The following is a 15,715-nucleotide window of genomic DNA, read 5'->3' as shown; positions in this document are numbered from 1 at the left end:
GAAAAATATTTTATTTAACAATGTGACTCTTCTTTATATGCTTATTCTGAACCTGAAATTTTTAGACTTCACCTGAGCATATCATGGCACCAGTCATATTGGATGGGAGACAATTTAAGGTAAAACTGCTTTTCAATATAATATTTTTTAGAGATTCAGCTCCTAATAATGAGCCCCCATGGGACTGATAATTTTAGTTCAAGAACCCAAGCTCATTATTAATACTTACACAGCTCTTACACATATCAGTTAAAGTAATCCCCTTCTAATTCCCATATTCCTATTTCTACAAAAACAGAAGTTCCAAATTTGAGAGTTACTGGAATTTTCAGTTGAACTCTGCAGAACGGAAGTAAAGCAACTTTCAACCATGTGTATTCTTGTAGTGTACAAACCTAAGGATTTTATTTTTTTATTTTTTTGAGATATGCCTCTCTTTTTCATCAGCATCCCCTGGGCTAAATAATGAGGTCTACATCCTCCATCCCTAAAAACTATTTTCAGCAGCTAGAGTCAAAGTTTACTTCTCTCTCCTACTTACAGTTCTCTGCACTATCCTAGGCTACGCCAAAAAGGAGTGGAAAAGTAGAAAAACAGTTCAACATGGAATATTTTTAGGGCTTTACTCAAACAAAATCAGTCCAGAAGGGAAAGGAAGCCAGGCTTCTGTAAACAATATACTTTACATATTTCAAAGTCCTGTATCCTGAGCAGCCACCCATAGACCTCTGTATTCCTATCCTGAAGCTGTCTAGTATAGTAGGTTCCACAGTTGCCTGACTAACAAGCAGTTCTACAGAAAACGTAAAACAGAGCCATCTGAAAGCAGCAGTGTTGCTGTTGTTGATGCTGAAGACAGTAATGAGCCACCACTTACTGAGGGCCTATGTCAGTAAATATGGATATGCTCTCTAATCCTCAAAATAGCCCTACTAAGTGAAGTCCTAATCCTCGTTTTACTATTGAAGGAAATCAGAGAGGTTAAAGTTATTGTCCACACCTAGTAAGTCAGGCTGATTTATACAAAGCCAGACTTTTCCTACTATACCATGGCACCTACCACTCCCTAAGTCTGAATCTAAATCTGCACGCCAAATAACTTGATACCTACTTCGGTATCAAGCTTCATTCGGTAGATTCCAAGAACCACAATTCACCATTTATTTAGGTTCTCGCCCCAGTGAGCTGTTTCTGCCTTGCCCAGAATAAACTCCACCTAAGAAAAGTGGTCTCTTTTCTTACTGCCAGTTAATCTCAGGTCTTCCTTAACAAAAGCTAAGAGTTCTCACTGCTTGAAGAGAGACTGCAGCCTAGCCAAGTCCAAGGTTCCCAGAGATGCAAGCCCAAATACTTTGGTGCTTAAAGCTTAGTTAAAATTTGTACTGATCATAGTGAAGATGAGCCTTGATTTTAAATATGCAACAGAAATGTACATTACCAAGCATGTCTCTTAAGTAACTTCACAAAAAAAAAAAAAACACAAACGAAAAAACCCAATACACATAAGCTTACACAGTCTTACACAAGAATATCCCAAGGTACTTAAAAATCTAGCAAAGTAAATCTGTATTCATCAAATATGAAATTCAGGAATATGTTATTACTGAACAAGAAGGAACTAGTCAACCTAAGTCTCACTGAACTGTCAGAAAATTATAAAGGATATAATTTGCCTTCCCAAGAATTGCTAACAACATTTTATTAGCCAATTTCTAAGGCTTTTAAAATGTTAATCAAACTATGCTTGCTCCTCGTTTCTCTATTGGCAGATTATTCGGTAAACAGAAGAATAGTTACTTTTAATGACAGTGTTTGCCGAACTCACCAACCTACAAGAAAAGGATATTATCTTGGAATATCTTATCACTTCATAATATCTCATAATCATAATATAGTCAGTGTTCTCAAAGTAGTTGCTATTCCTGGAAGTGGACTTTCCCTTCATAATTCTGCTCTGCATACTCAAAAGACTGATTTAAGCAGGCATCTTTCTCCCTGGAGAATATGTTCCTTCATTGCTGATGTAAAAATAAAAACCCCACAAGTGGCTTTATGAATCCTGATAAAGTGATTGACTAGCCTAGATAGCATGCTTCACTTTTCCTGGGTAGATTTTAACTTCTTTTTTTTTTCCCTTTAAATTTTTCCTGGGTAAATTTTAAAACAACGGGGAAGGAGGTGCTTTCTCTCCCCCTGTCTTTTTTTTTTTTAAATACAGCAAAGAGTGGGAAAGTTTGCTGTGAGGCCGCACTAGTAGTGCTCTCCATGTTACACAGGGCCCATCGCCAACTTGGGCATGTATAAGAATTAAATCACTCAGCAAATATAAAGCTCTCCCTGTGTGACTTATTTTACAGAACAAAGCCTTTACAACACCGCTTTTCATGGTCTCCCTCTGTTAAAGACTGTTGAATGCTTTTTGAAGCAAAGGTCAATGATATAAATGCAATGAAATCAAAGACAGGAAAAAAAAAGTCCAGTTAACAGACCACTTAATGCTTATCCATAGGTTTGAAATGAAAGAACCAAAGACTCATAGCTTCATATCTGGAAAATAAGGGTACAAAACTAGATTTTGAACAGAAGTCAGAAATCTATACTACTGAGATCAACTAAGATAAACTAAGAATTCGCTCATCTGGTGTCACTTTTTATAGACATGAGTTAGTTACTAGGAGAATTATATCAGAAAGAAGAATATAGTTATTTATAAAGGAAGCATAAGTATTGTGCAACTAAGCCATACTAAGTATAATGAAGTATATACCACACATGTCTTAAATTATCCCAAATAGGATTCTCAGATTTTCTTACAGTGTCAGGTGCTTAGTTATAGAATTTATCACACTCATAACTGTGAACCACTATTACAAGGTTTGAACACTTAAAAATGATCTCTTAAGGGGTACTTGGCTGGCTCAGTCAGAAGAGCATGCAACTCTTGATCTCAGGGTCGTGAGTTCAAGCCCCACATTGGGTGTAGCGATTACTTAAATAAAACTTTTTAAAAACTCTCTCTTAAAACATGAATAATGTATTTTCTGACATGAAGTCATTAATTTTTCAAAAGGGAATTCAATGGTGTATCATATTTCAAGATATGGCACATATTTATGTCATACAAGTACTAAACAAAATGTCTTTTTTAAAAGGTTCTGATCTGTTTAGATGAGTAGATGGAGAATCTCCAGAATTTCCATTATTTTATAACAGCATTGACGAGGGTGGGAAGGGTGGAACACAGGAAGAAAGGTATCAGGGTCTATGGAAAATTCATAGCCTAAGGAGACAGAGAGCTTGGTTCATATTCCAGCTCTGCTAGTAACTAGCTGGGACCAAGTGCTTATTCAATCTTAGACTCACTATTCTCATTTGTAAAATGATGACAATTATACCAAACTTTGTAGGATTACTGTGAAAATTAAAGATTACATACCCAGGGTACTCAGCATAGCATCTGGCATGTGATCAATACCCAAGAATAAAAGAATTATGAAGATGATGACAGTAACCCTAGATCTTGAATTTTTTCTGAGAATTATAAAGAAAATGGGCTGGACTCTCTAACAGGCAAAGGCAGACAAGGCTAAGTTATTTACTTTTAAAATTTTGTTAGCAAACCTAGAGAAATTGCAAGAATTTATGGGGGTAATTGCTAATTTGGAGCAAAAAGGTGGCTAGGAAAAGATAGCACATTATGAAAACCTGGTAGAAATGGTTTGGGGGAAAAAAATTCTAAAATTGAGAAGGGAGGGACACCTGGGTGACTCAGTCGGTTAAGCATCTGACTTCGGCTGGGGTCCTGATCTCGGAGTCCTCTCAGAGTCTGGGATTGAGCCCTGCGTTGGGCTCCATGCTTAGTGGCGGGGGAGGGGTGGCGATCTGCTTGTCCCTTCCCCTCTCCCTTGGCCCCCCCCCACTCATGTGTGCGTGCACTCTCTCTCAAATGAATGAATAAAAGCCTATATAACGTGGGACCTAAATCAGTGAGACCTGATGTGTTTTTGTACAAACTAGCTAATTTATTTTTTTCTAAGTTGTCAAATGTCTTAGCATGTTTTGTGTTATCAAAAACATTGTCTATTTTCTTCCTAAGAGTTATGATATAAATGAGATGTGCATGGCATATCTTTAGATATCATGTTATCAATCAGAACTTAAGAAGTCATAGAACAACTAAAAAGATACAGTTCTAATTAGGGGAAATTAATTTATGGTTATTCAGAAGCCTTGCTTTTTCTCCTTCCTTCCTCACACGGTTTACATGTTGGCACTCTGACATGGAAAGAACAAGAAACAGAAAAAATGGATAATTAGAGGTATCAATTTTTTTCTTCTATCTTTTCTTTAATAGCTAACAACAATTTAGTGCAGGGACACCTGGGTGGCTCAGTCAGTTAAGCATCTGCCTTCGGTTCAGGTCATGATCTCAGGGTCCAGGGATTGAGTCCTGTGTCGTCAGCAGGGAGCTTGCTTTTCCTTCTCCCTCTGCCATTACCCCTGCTTGTGCTCTCTTGCTCACTGTCTCTCTCTCTCTCTCTCTCAAATTAATAAATAAAAATCTTTAAAAAAATAAAATAATAAAAACAATTTAGTGTAGAAAGACACTGAAGCACTAGTTAAAACACAGTATGAAATTAACAGAAAATTGCTGATTATAAAGCTTTCTCAATATATTAAAAATAATATTAAAAGGAAGCTGGAAAAAGTTGTCTTAACTAGAAAAAAAGTTTTTACATGGGAAAACAAAGAAAATGAAAAGTTATTAGCAATTCTTTTTTTTTTAACTTCATATTTGTGTCATGGTTTTGTAAAGGTAGTAAAAATAGTTTCTCTTTTTGGTTATGAAAGAAACCCAATAATTGGAAATTTTGGCAAAAGACTATCTGCATTTAGCATTCCTCTGTCTTTCTACAATTATGGAAAAGACCATTATGCAATGAGCAAAGCTCCTTTGCTGGAGGAGAAAAAAAAAGATAGCTTTATTGTTGAAAACATTGGGCTATTATACTAAACATTCCTTGTATTTTTGCGGGTAAATAGTCTAAAATATTCTTAGAGGAAATCCATATTCAGACAGAAATTCTTAATACTCAAAAAGGGTATTGCCTAAGTGCAAAAATATTTTCTGGTAGCTGATCTTACCAAAATCAAATTTAAAAGCTTATCTGAAAAGTCAGAAATACAACTTAATGGCAAAAATATAAAAAGTGTCATATTTCCAGAGCCATAACTTGGGAAGGCTTAACTTAATTCAACTAGGAAAATTATTTCTTGTTTCCTTCAATTTTTTAATGGAATAAATATGGCCATAAGAATACTCAAACCCACACAATTACTCCATTATTTGATAGAGATTTCTGCATTTTAAAAGTCATTTTGAAAAGAGAAAAAAGAAAAAGCATGTCCCAATAGCATCTTCTTTAAAAGAAGATGCTCCTCGAATATGTTAACATTGTATTCTTTTGTAACCATTGTAAAAGTTTTGCTTAATGAAAGGGTAATTTTTTTTGAAAAAAAAATTTTTTTTAATTTAAATTCCAGTTAGTTAACATACAGTGTAATATTAGTTTCAGGTGAAGAATTTAGTGATTCGACACTTCCATACAACACCCAGTGCTCATCATAAGTGTACTTCTTAATACCCATCACCTGTTTCACCCTTCCCCCCCCCACCTCCCCTCTGGTAACCATCAGTTTGTTCTCTATAGTTAAGAGTCTATTTCTTGGTTTGCTTCTCTCTCTCTCTCTTTTCCCTTTGCTCATTTGTTTTGTTTCTTAAATTTCACATATGAATGAAATCATATGGTATTTGTCTTTCTCTGATTGACTTATTTCACTTAGCATAATACTCTCTAGCTCCATCCATGTTGTTGCTAATGGCAAGAGTTCATTCTTTTTGATGGCTGAATAATATTCCACTGTGTGTGTGTGTGTGTGTGTGTGTGTGTGTGTACACACATATACATACACACCACATCTCCTTTATCCATTTATCAATCACTGGACCCTTGGGCTCTTTTCATAATTTGGCTATTGTAGATAATGTTGCTATAAACATCAGGGCAGGGGCGCCTGGGTGGCTCAGATGGTTGAGCGTCTGCCTTCAGCTCAGGTCCTGATCCCGGGGTCCTGGATCAAGCCTCACGTTGGGCTCCCTGCTCAGTGGGGAGCCTGTTTCTCCCTCTCCCTCTGCTTTTCCCCCTGCTTTTGCTCCCTCACTCTGTCAAATAGATAAATAAAATATTTTAAAAAATAAAATAAAGTCAAGCCTTGCTGAGGCTCTAGCATGTCCATCTTTAAATAAATAAATAAACAAAAAAACTAACATTGGGGTGCATGCCTCCCTTTGAATTAGTTATTTTTGTATTCTTTGGGTAAATACCCAAACAATCACTGGGTTGTAGAGTAGTTCTATTTTCAACTTTTTGAGGGAATTCCATCCTGTTTTCCGGAGTGGCTGCACCAGTTTGCATTCCCACCAACAGTGCAAGAGGGTGCCCCTTTCTCTACATCCTTGCCAACACCTGCTGTTTCTTGTGTTGTTGATTTTAGCCATTCTGACTGGTGTGAGGTGATATCTTATTATAGTTTTCATTTATACTTCCCTGATGAGTAGTGATGTTGAGCATCTTTTCATGTGTCTGCTGGCCATCTCTATGTCTTCTTTGGAAAAATGTCTATTCGTGTCTTCTGCCCATTTTTAACTGGATTATTTGTTTTTTGGGTGTTGAGTTTTATACATTCTTTATATATTTGGGATACTAACCTGAAAGGGTAATTATTAATACCTGATCTGTGTACATGCTGTGTTCCAAAAATTGACTTAACTTGTAGTGCCTAGAATTTAGAACTTATTTTCTCAGAAATGACAGCATAAGTGGTGGCTTAGTTTCCAAATGAGCAAACAAAAACCTGTTTACCTCAAAATGTTGATACTGACAGTGCTAAGGCCCAAGTCCTTTATACCCAAGTCCTAAGCTTTTGAGTTCTAAACCCTGTAGGGAATGAAGTAGTCAGGAGGCAATATTAACATTTACTACTGAGTTCCTACTGTGGGATTATAAATAAAGTAAATAGTATAATATTTTTATATGCATTAGTTACTTCCATTCTTACAATTCTATGACATTCATAAGTCTCAGCTTTGCCACTTTCTAGCTGTTCAATTGTTGAACAAATTAACTTTTCACATCTGAAAAAATAAGAACAATAATCCTTGTTTCAAACGATTGTGAAAACTAGTTAAAACTATATATTTGAGTACCTTCCAAATATTAGTAGCTCTCTATATGGTCAAACTGGGGATAATAACATCACCAAACCATAGAGCTTCCATGACATGAACTCACTCAATTTTCAAGGTCACACACCCAGAGGGCAATCAGAATTAGAACCCAGGTCTTCTGCCAACTAATACCTGTTTTTTTTTTTTCTCTCTCCTCTATGTTATAGATTGCCTCTGTGTACTTAATGAAAGCAAGACAGAAGGATTTAATGTGCTCATCTTAATAGACCTGCAACACTTCTATAAGTTTTTTATGTTAGTCTTCTCCTGGCTCAATTGTCAGTTGTTTAAACAACTCCTCTGATGAATGGGATTTTAAAGTGATTGCCAAGGAAATGAGACATTGCTTCTGATCTATCTCAATACAATTCTATGACTTGGGAGCTCTAGTTTCCTACCACCAGCTAGCACAGTTTTGCAAATGCCTCTATTCTAGCCAGTTTCCTTGCAAATCTCCCCACCCCTAATAGCTTTATTGATATAACCTTGCAAAGCTTTTTTAATACTCATTTTTAAATTGTGAAATATATCATTCATTCAGAGATAGATAAATTTAAAGACAAGAGAATTTAAAGAAGAATAAACTCAACAATTTAATATCCACTAGGCAAGACATTTGAAGCTCCTTCTGTGGAAACCACATCCCCTTCTCTCACCCCAGAAGCAACTAAGTTTTCATCAGTTCAGCTCTTTATGAGTTTCTCCATTTCTATATGGATTACTAAATAATATATCATATAGTTTTGCCTGCTTTTAAACATTATATTAATAAAAATCATATATTCTTTCACTTACTTTTTTTGCTCAATACAGTATTATGTTTTTGAGATTTATCAATGTAAATTTGTATAGCTATAGTCAGGGCGCCTGGGTGGCTCAGTCGGTTAAGCATCTGCCTTCGGCTCAGGTCATGATCCCAGGGTCCTGGGATCGAGTCCCACATCGGGCTCCCTGCTTGGAGGGAAGCCTGCTTCTCCCTCTGCCTCTCTCTCTCTGTCTCTCATGAATAAATAAATTAATTTAAAAAAAAAAAGAATCCTGTATAGCTGCATTCATTTTTCTCTGCTGTATTATATTTCACCACATGAATATAACCATATTTTATTCATTCTTCTAGCCATTTCGGTTGTTTTTATTAGGTATTTAGGTAATACCTATAAACATCTTCTGGTACATATGAGCATGCTTTTTTCTAGGGTATATACCAAGGAATGAAATTGCTAGGTAACACTTTGTTCAAGATCACACTAACTGTTTTCTAAAGTGGTAGTAACAATTTACACCACTATTAGCAACAGAATCATGGTCTCATTGCTCTGTATCCTCACCAACACTTGATATCATCAGCTTTAAAAATTTTGCCAATCTGGCAGCTCAAAGTGATATCACACTGTGGTTCTTAATTGCATTCTCCAGATTGTTAATGACATGGAATATGTTTTCAAGTTTATTGGCCATTTGAGTTTCCTCTTCTATGAAGAGTCTGCCCAAGTATTATTTTTTATGAAAGGATAGTTGACATATTATATTAGTTTCAGGTGTACAACATAATGATTTGATATTTACTTACATTGCAAAACCATCACCACAATAAATTTAATTATCATCTGTCACCATACAAAGTTACACATTTTTTCCCCAAGTATTTTTGACCTTTATTCCTGGAATAATCAATCCCTTGTCAGTATAATGTGCTACAATTATCTTCTCTCAGTTTGAAGCTTGTCTTTCCACTCTTCATATAAGTTTTATAGTTTAACAAAGTAGTTAAGGTGTGAACACTGGAGCTCGATTACCTGGATTCAAATCCTGGCTTCATCACTTACTGGCCATATGACCATAAGTAAATTACTTCAACTTCCTGCTTCAGTTTCCTCACTTGTAAAACAGAGAAAAATAATCTCTCTCTCACAGGTGTGTTGTGAAGATTAATTAAGTCAATATGTGTAAAGCATGCAGAACAGTGTCGGACACATAGTGAAAACTGTGTAAGTACTGCTACTACGTTACTAGTATTGTTGAAGCTTATCCCTAAGCTTTAGTACCTCCTCAACCATATGTCAAATATCTTTCTACACATGGGTTGTTTCTGGGTTTTTGTTTTTGTTCTATTTATCTATTTGTCTATCCCTGAACCAAACCAAACTGTCTTAATTACTACAGCTTTATTCCGCCCCCCTAAGTTTTTCATGTAAAATTTTTGAAAAATACAGATATGTTGTAAGAACAGTATTCTCAGTATCTGTATATATATTTTGCTTTTACCTAGTACTTCCCTAATCCTTTCTCCCCACTTACATCCCTTCAGCCACACTCACCTTACACTGTTCAGATGTGCTGTGCATGTTTCTGCATCAGACACCCTGCATTCACTATCCTTTCTGTCAGCAATACCCTTTACCCAGGGGATCCCACAAGGCACTTTTTGTTATTTATTCAAATGTCATATTCTCAACAAGGCCTCAGCCAGCCACACCATCTAAAATTATTATAATATTATAATATTATAATAAAATAATATATATTTTATTTTATTTTATTTTTTATTATCTCCATCTAGAATGTCAGCTCTATGAAATCAGGGGGTCTTATCTGTTTGTTTGTTTGTTTGTTTCCACTGGTATATTCTCAGGGTCTAGCACAGTGTCTGGCACATGACAGACACTCAAACTTTTTCATTTAATGATTGTGTAATCTGGCTCCAAAATCTATGTATGCTTCCTTCATTAATTCATGATGCCTTCTGGGTATAGTATTTGTCTTCAATTTAGCCCATTTAATATTTTATATTACACTGAAATAAACTTCTTAGAATCTTCGAAACAGGATATTTATTCTAGGTGAGCAAAATGAGACATTTAATGACTGACTGGCCCATGATGGGCCAGTCAACATTGTAAAATATTGATCCCTTGGATTTGTTTTTTAAAGGACAAAGAAGAGCAGAAAGGAAAAAAATAATTTACTAGCCCACAAAGAAAAGTCTGTCTTGCTTAACCCCAATTTTCTATTATGACCTACTAAAAAAAAAACCTCTTCAGCTTATATAATCCTCATATAAACAAAGAACAGAGACTGGAATGCCTCAAATAAGCTTACTTGTTATTACTTCTGGTTTTCTTCTGCACATAAGTTGACCTTAGATTTTTGGGGGCAACATATTGGTTCTGATGGCTAGGCCCTATCTCAGAATTTCTGATTGAATAGCTCTGGTGTTGGACCCAAGAATTTGCAATTCTAACCAATTCCCAGGTTATGCTGATATTGATCTAGGGACCATACCTGAAGAACCACTGTACTAGATTAACTGGAAAAATGTCACAATACTTGCTTCACTCTACTTTTCATATTCCAAGCCCTGACTGGTAAAGCTGCTTGATTTCCATCTCTGCACTTAGTGCTTAACCCTTAATTTGGTATCAGTTCTGGCCTAAGAAGAGGATACTTAAGGCGGTCAACCTCAGTTAACTGTCATTAAGTCTCATTCTCTACTCGTTCCTTTGACCTTAGTCCCCTATATTCTCAATGGCTAAATTACAACTATTGTCCCTCGTTTCCTGATGCCTGGCTCCTGATCCCAGTGGCCCTGCATCACCGCTTCCCACCCCAATGACTAGGTTTACAACGCTTGCTTTCAGATCTCCCATATGTCAAATGTCTGCCATTTAAGCCCCAACAAGTCAAGTGGACTCAACTTTGATATTTATAGTGTGCTAATTCCTGCCTTTCAGGATTCAGGATTCAGGATTTTCTATGGACGCTCTCAATTCTTAATGTTGACTTCTTCTATACAGTATTTAATTTCACTGTAGCCCAGATCTGATTTCTAGATTTATGTCTCCATGGGCCACTCCTTAGGTTGATGAACCATGCTCACACATACCTAGACCTACACTTACACTGAGACTCACACTGCCATATCTAATCTTGCCCATTCTATTTTAGGGTACAGTGGGGACAGCCTTGGAGTCAGACAGACCTGGGCTCAAATCTAAGCTCTGCCATTTATTAATTATGCCATATTGCTAAGTAACTCAGCCTCTAAGAGCAAGACAGTTAGGTTGTTCTGAGAAGTCAGAGAGGTTATATGTGTAAAGCATCAAGAATAGAGGTTTAACAATATTCATCAAATGTTAATTTCCTTCTTTTTTCTCCTGCTGCCTCTCCTGGATTATGCAGCTTCTTTAGGTGAACAGTTTAGTTAAGAAAAACTAATATATTTTCCTGTAAAAACTTTTCTTTCAAATATCTATAATATCTATTACTAGACATTGTATTCAACCATAGAACTCTTTAAATAATCGATTCAGGATCAGCAAAAGTAAAACTTAATTAAGGAAATGGTCATAGTGTATGTGGTGTTAGGAATTGGCAGAAGAGAAGGAAGGGATTCTGTTATTGACAAAACAAGCCATGTTTTTCATTATGCTTTTGGCAGTGTGACAAGAATGTCTATGTCCTTCCTGTATAGTATTTAGACTAAAATTTAAATCTGATGACATCCCAGATCTCTTTGAGAATCTATTTAATCTTATAGACTTTCTCCATAGAAAAATACATATCCGCCATTACATTTCATGCGTTTCCCCCCTCGTAGGTTAAGAACTTCTGACCTTGAGCATAGGAGCATATACTAACCCAGAACTGAATGCCATGGGAGTTTAAGGTAACAGAAAGAACATGAGATAAGTTGTCAGAAGAGCTTGAGTTGACTGTTCTTGCTCTGGTATTTAATAGATATCAAAAAAAAAAAAAAAAAAAAAGGTATCCAAGCTTGGGCTCCAACCTTTCAATTATTACTTCTCATTAGTAATTTGGTGAAAAATCATCCTTACCTACTTCGTCCTTACCTTACCTACAGGGTTGTTGTTAGAATCAAATGAGAAAATGTACAGGAGAAAAGAACACTAGTTGAGATATTAGTTATTAACATTACCTGGAAACCTACTGAATTCATAAACACAGGAGCAAGCCTGAAATACCCAAACTGTTGAAACACATGGAATATATCATACCAGAGAATTCATTTAATATATAAAGAACCATAATCATGGAATTGATAATTTTTAAAACTAGCCCTATATACTTCAAATGTTAAAATCATCATGGCTAAAGCACTTGTATCCTGTTTATAGGAAATCTAGAGAAACTTCAAGTCAAGGTCTCTCTCTGGAATTGACAAATTTAGATATTTTGAGTGGAAATCAAATCCAAGGAGAAAAAAGATGAATAGTCCCATATTTCTCTCTACCCTCTAGGAAACATATTTCTTGCTATAAAAAAACCATCTGAGATGGAACAAGTCATGCTGATTTAATTTTCTTTCAGGGGACACAGGGGAAGACAAAGCCTTCTCTGTGGGAACAAGCGTCCTTCTATTTCAGCCTAAGTCTACTAACATAAGGTTTAGAAGCTCTTCTTTTAAAACTTTATAGAAAAACTGTATTTAAAACATTAAAACAGGCTATGAATTTGATTGTATATTCTTTTTTTTTTTAAGATTTTATTTATTTGACAGAGAGAGACACACAGCGAAAGAGGGAACACAAGCAGGGGTAGCAGGAGAGGGAAAAGCAGGCTTCCTGCTGAGCAGGGAGCCCGACGCAGGGCTCGATCCCAGGACCCTGGGATCATGACCCAAGCCGAAGGCAGACACTTAATGACTGAGCCACCCAGGCACCCCCGATTGTATATTCTAACCACAGTGTCATACATCTAAAGTGGCAGATCTTCATGCCAGCAAAGTTAGTTTATTTCCTTAGTCTGATTCCTCTTCTGGACCTAAGGCTAAGAATTATCACTAGGACCAAATACGTCTTCATCATAAGACAGTAATACTATCCATATTCCCTTGACTGACTGCTCTAAATAACAATTCTATTAACTTTTTATTTCTAAATAATATTAGATTTAAAGAAAAGTGTTAAGATAGTACAGAGAGTTCTTGTATACCAATCACCCAACTTCCCCTAATGTTAACTTCTTATATAACCATGGTATATTCATCAAAACTGAAAAATTAACATTTCTATAATACTAACTACACTATGACTTTCTCAGATGTCCCTGATTTTTACACTAACTTCCTTTTTCTGTTCCAGGAACCAATCTAAGATATCACCTTACGTTTGTTTACTGGTCATGTCTCCTTAGCTTCCTCCAATCTGACAGTTTCTTGGTCTTTCCTTGTCTTTTATAACCTTGAAGCTTTTGAAGAGTACTGGTTAGTTATTTTGTAAAATGTTCCTCAATTTGGGTTTGTCTAATGTCTTGTCATAATTAGACTGAGATTATGAATTTTAGTGAAGACTATCTTAGAGGTAACATGCCCTTCTCATTCACTGCATTGTATTAGGGAGTACATAATACTATCCACATGACTTATTACTGATGATGTTATCTTGATCACTCAAACGATAAGTTTTCATGCTAGGAATCTGTCTGTATGGTTGCTAAACTTAGGTTGGTTACCAGGCTTATTTAGAAAATAAGCAGAGGTTCAGCCACTCAATTAATAAACGCTTAAATAATTAATAAACACTCAATTGATAAAATAAAGGCAGAATAATGAGACGGGTATTGGTTTGAGCCTGTTTCTGCCATTTACTAGCTGTCTGTTTGGGAGCAAATTACTCAAGTCTCAGTTTCTTCATCTGTACAATGAAACTAATACCACTTCAGTCAGTTGTTATTTTATCCTTACAAGGTAGTACATATAAAGCACTTGGCCTGGCACAGAGCAAACATTCAATAAATGTTAATGCTGTTCTTTCTGGGGTTGATGGTGGTAGTAATAATGTTAATATTATTTGCCAACCTGTGTGGTATTTTCATCTGAGAAAGAAGTCAAATTTTAGAACAGAAAACACGATGTGTTTATAAGATTTTTACACTCTTTAAGTGTAGTAAAATGTCCTATCCAAGAGATGCTTAACTAGAGATTAAATTGTGGTCTCTTTCTTCTTTAGCAAGAGAAGTTTGCAATTGCTTGGCCATTTGGGCAGGGGGAGAAAATAATCCCGAAGCCGATTCTCCCAACTTGGGTGAAGAATCACTTGTTTGGGCTTCTCTTAGTTGTGTAAGTGCAGACTGAATAGGCCCCGCTGTCCTGAGAAAAAGTTTAGCAAGAACTTTTTTACTGGGGAGGGAGGGAGATTTGGGATTTGTTAGGTGAAAGATTCTACAAAATGTCCTCAACTGTAATGCTTGGAGCTGACTTGCACACAGGGATACAGCTGCACGTATAAGCCAAAAGAGTCGATTGTTAAGATCTGGAACTTTGGAGCCCTAATGCAGAGCACCCTTGAAAACTTGGCACTGAGGAGTGGGTTCATCCTCCCTCAAAGACCTGCCACTGCCTCTTCAAGGATCTGGACGAGTGAGAGCATCATTACAGTAGTGAGCAAGCATCATCTGTCAGGCTGTTCGACCTGGTAGTGCCACACCGGTGAGAGCCAGCATTGGCCGTGAATGGTTCAGAATCACATTCCCTTGATACTCAGCATCAGAGGACTGACTCCTAGAGTTACTGGAAAATGAGTAATTAACTGTTGGAGAATGGGTTGCCTCAAAAGGATAATGGGTTGCCACTGAGGCATATGAGTGTCAGACTATTTAATTGGAAAAATATAAAAGAGGTAGGCCTCTATCAGCCCTATTTGTGGAAAAGTCCGCCATTTATATAACCATTCAACTTCCCTGTATCTATTATATTCACTACCCCCACAGGCCTCTCTACAAAGATTAATAATTTTTTAAACTCTCAAAAGGTAAAGGGCCCTTGGATTTATTTTTAGCAAGAAAGAAAGAACATGGGTGTGGGGACCCTGCTTGACGCTCAGCAGCAAGGCTCGGGGCGGGGGGGCGGGGGGGGCGGTGGGGATCAAAATGCCATGCAATGCGGTGGGTGGTAGCAGCTACTGAAGCACACAGGAGAGCAGATTCAGTCCCCGCGGCCGGCAACAAAGGGAGAGAGTATGGGCCTGAGAAGGAACCCTGGGACTGAGCAATTCCTTAAATACAACTTAGAAATACAAACTACCTTTAGATTTGTGTGTATGTGATAGTGCAAAAATCACAACCTTGGTAGAGAATTGTGCACAGGAACCCTGCTATTATGCGGCATATCACCATTTTCACTATTGTCCACTCTCAATATTCTCTCTGTTCTCACTAATTATTATCCGAATTTTGGCCCTCACTAGTTTTCATTCTGCCTCTAATCTCCCCCTACTTATATCCATCCATTCCGCTACTGCTAGGACACAGTGCTGATCTTTCTTCTGCTTAAAGATTGCTTTAGGAATAAAAGCCAAATCATTTGTCTGGCCCTTGAGGCCCTCTGTGACCTGATCCCAGCAAGACTTGCCAGATTTATCTCCCTCTGCCCCCACTTCTCTTCTACCTTACATCCTGTGTAAGCACATC

General features: G+C 36.8%; 1 protein-coding gene across 1 annotated transcript in view; it reads right to left on the bottom strand.

The window, feature by feature from the left end:
• The window catches only part of MEGF9 (multiple EGF like domains 9), an 83,195-nt gene that overhangs the window by 16,877 nt on the left and 50,603 nt on the right, over positions 1 to 15,715 (bottom strand). The gene's annotated exons all lie outside the window — the stretch shown is intronic.

This window comes from Zalophus californianus, chromosome 13, assembly GCF_009762305.2.
Source record: "Zalophus californianus isolate mZalCal1 chromosome 13, mZalCal1.pri.v2, whole genome shotgun sequence".
In the NCBI taxonomy this organism is placed as follows: Eukaryota; Metazoa; Chordata; class Mammalia; order Carnivora; family Otariidae; genus Zalophus; species Zalophus californianus.
Note: the sequence above shows the minus strand (reverse complement) of the source record. Positions and strands in the feature narration are given on the sequence as shown.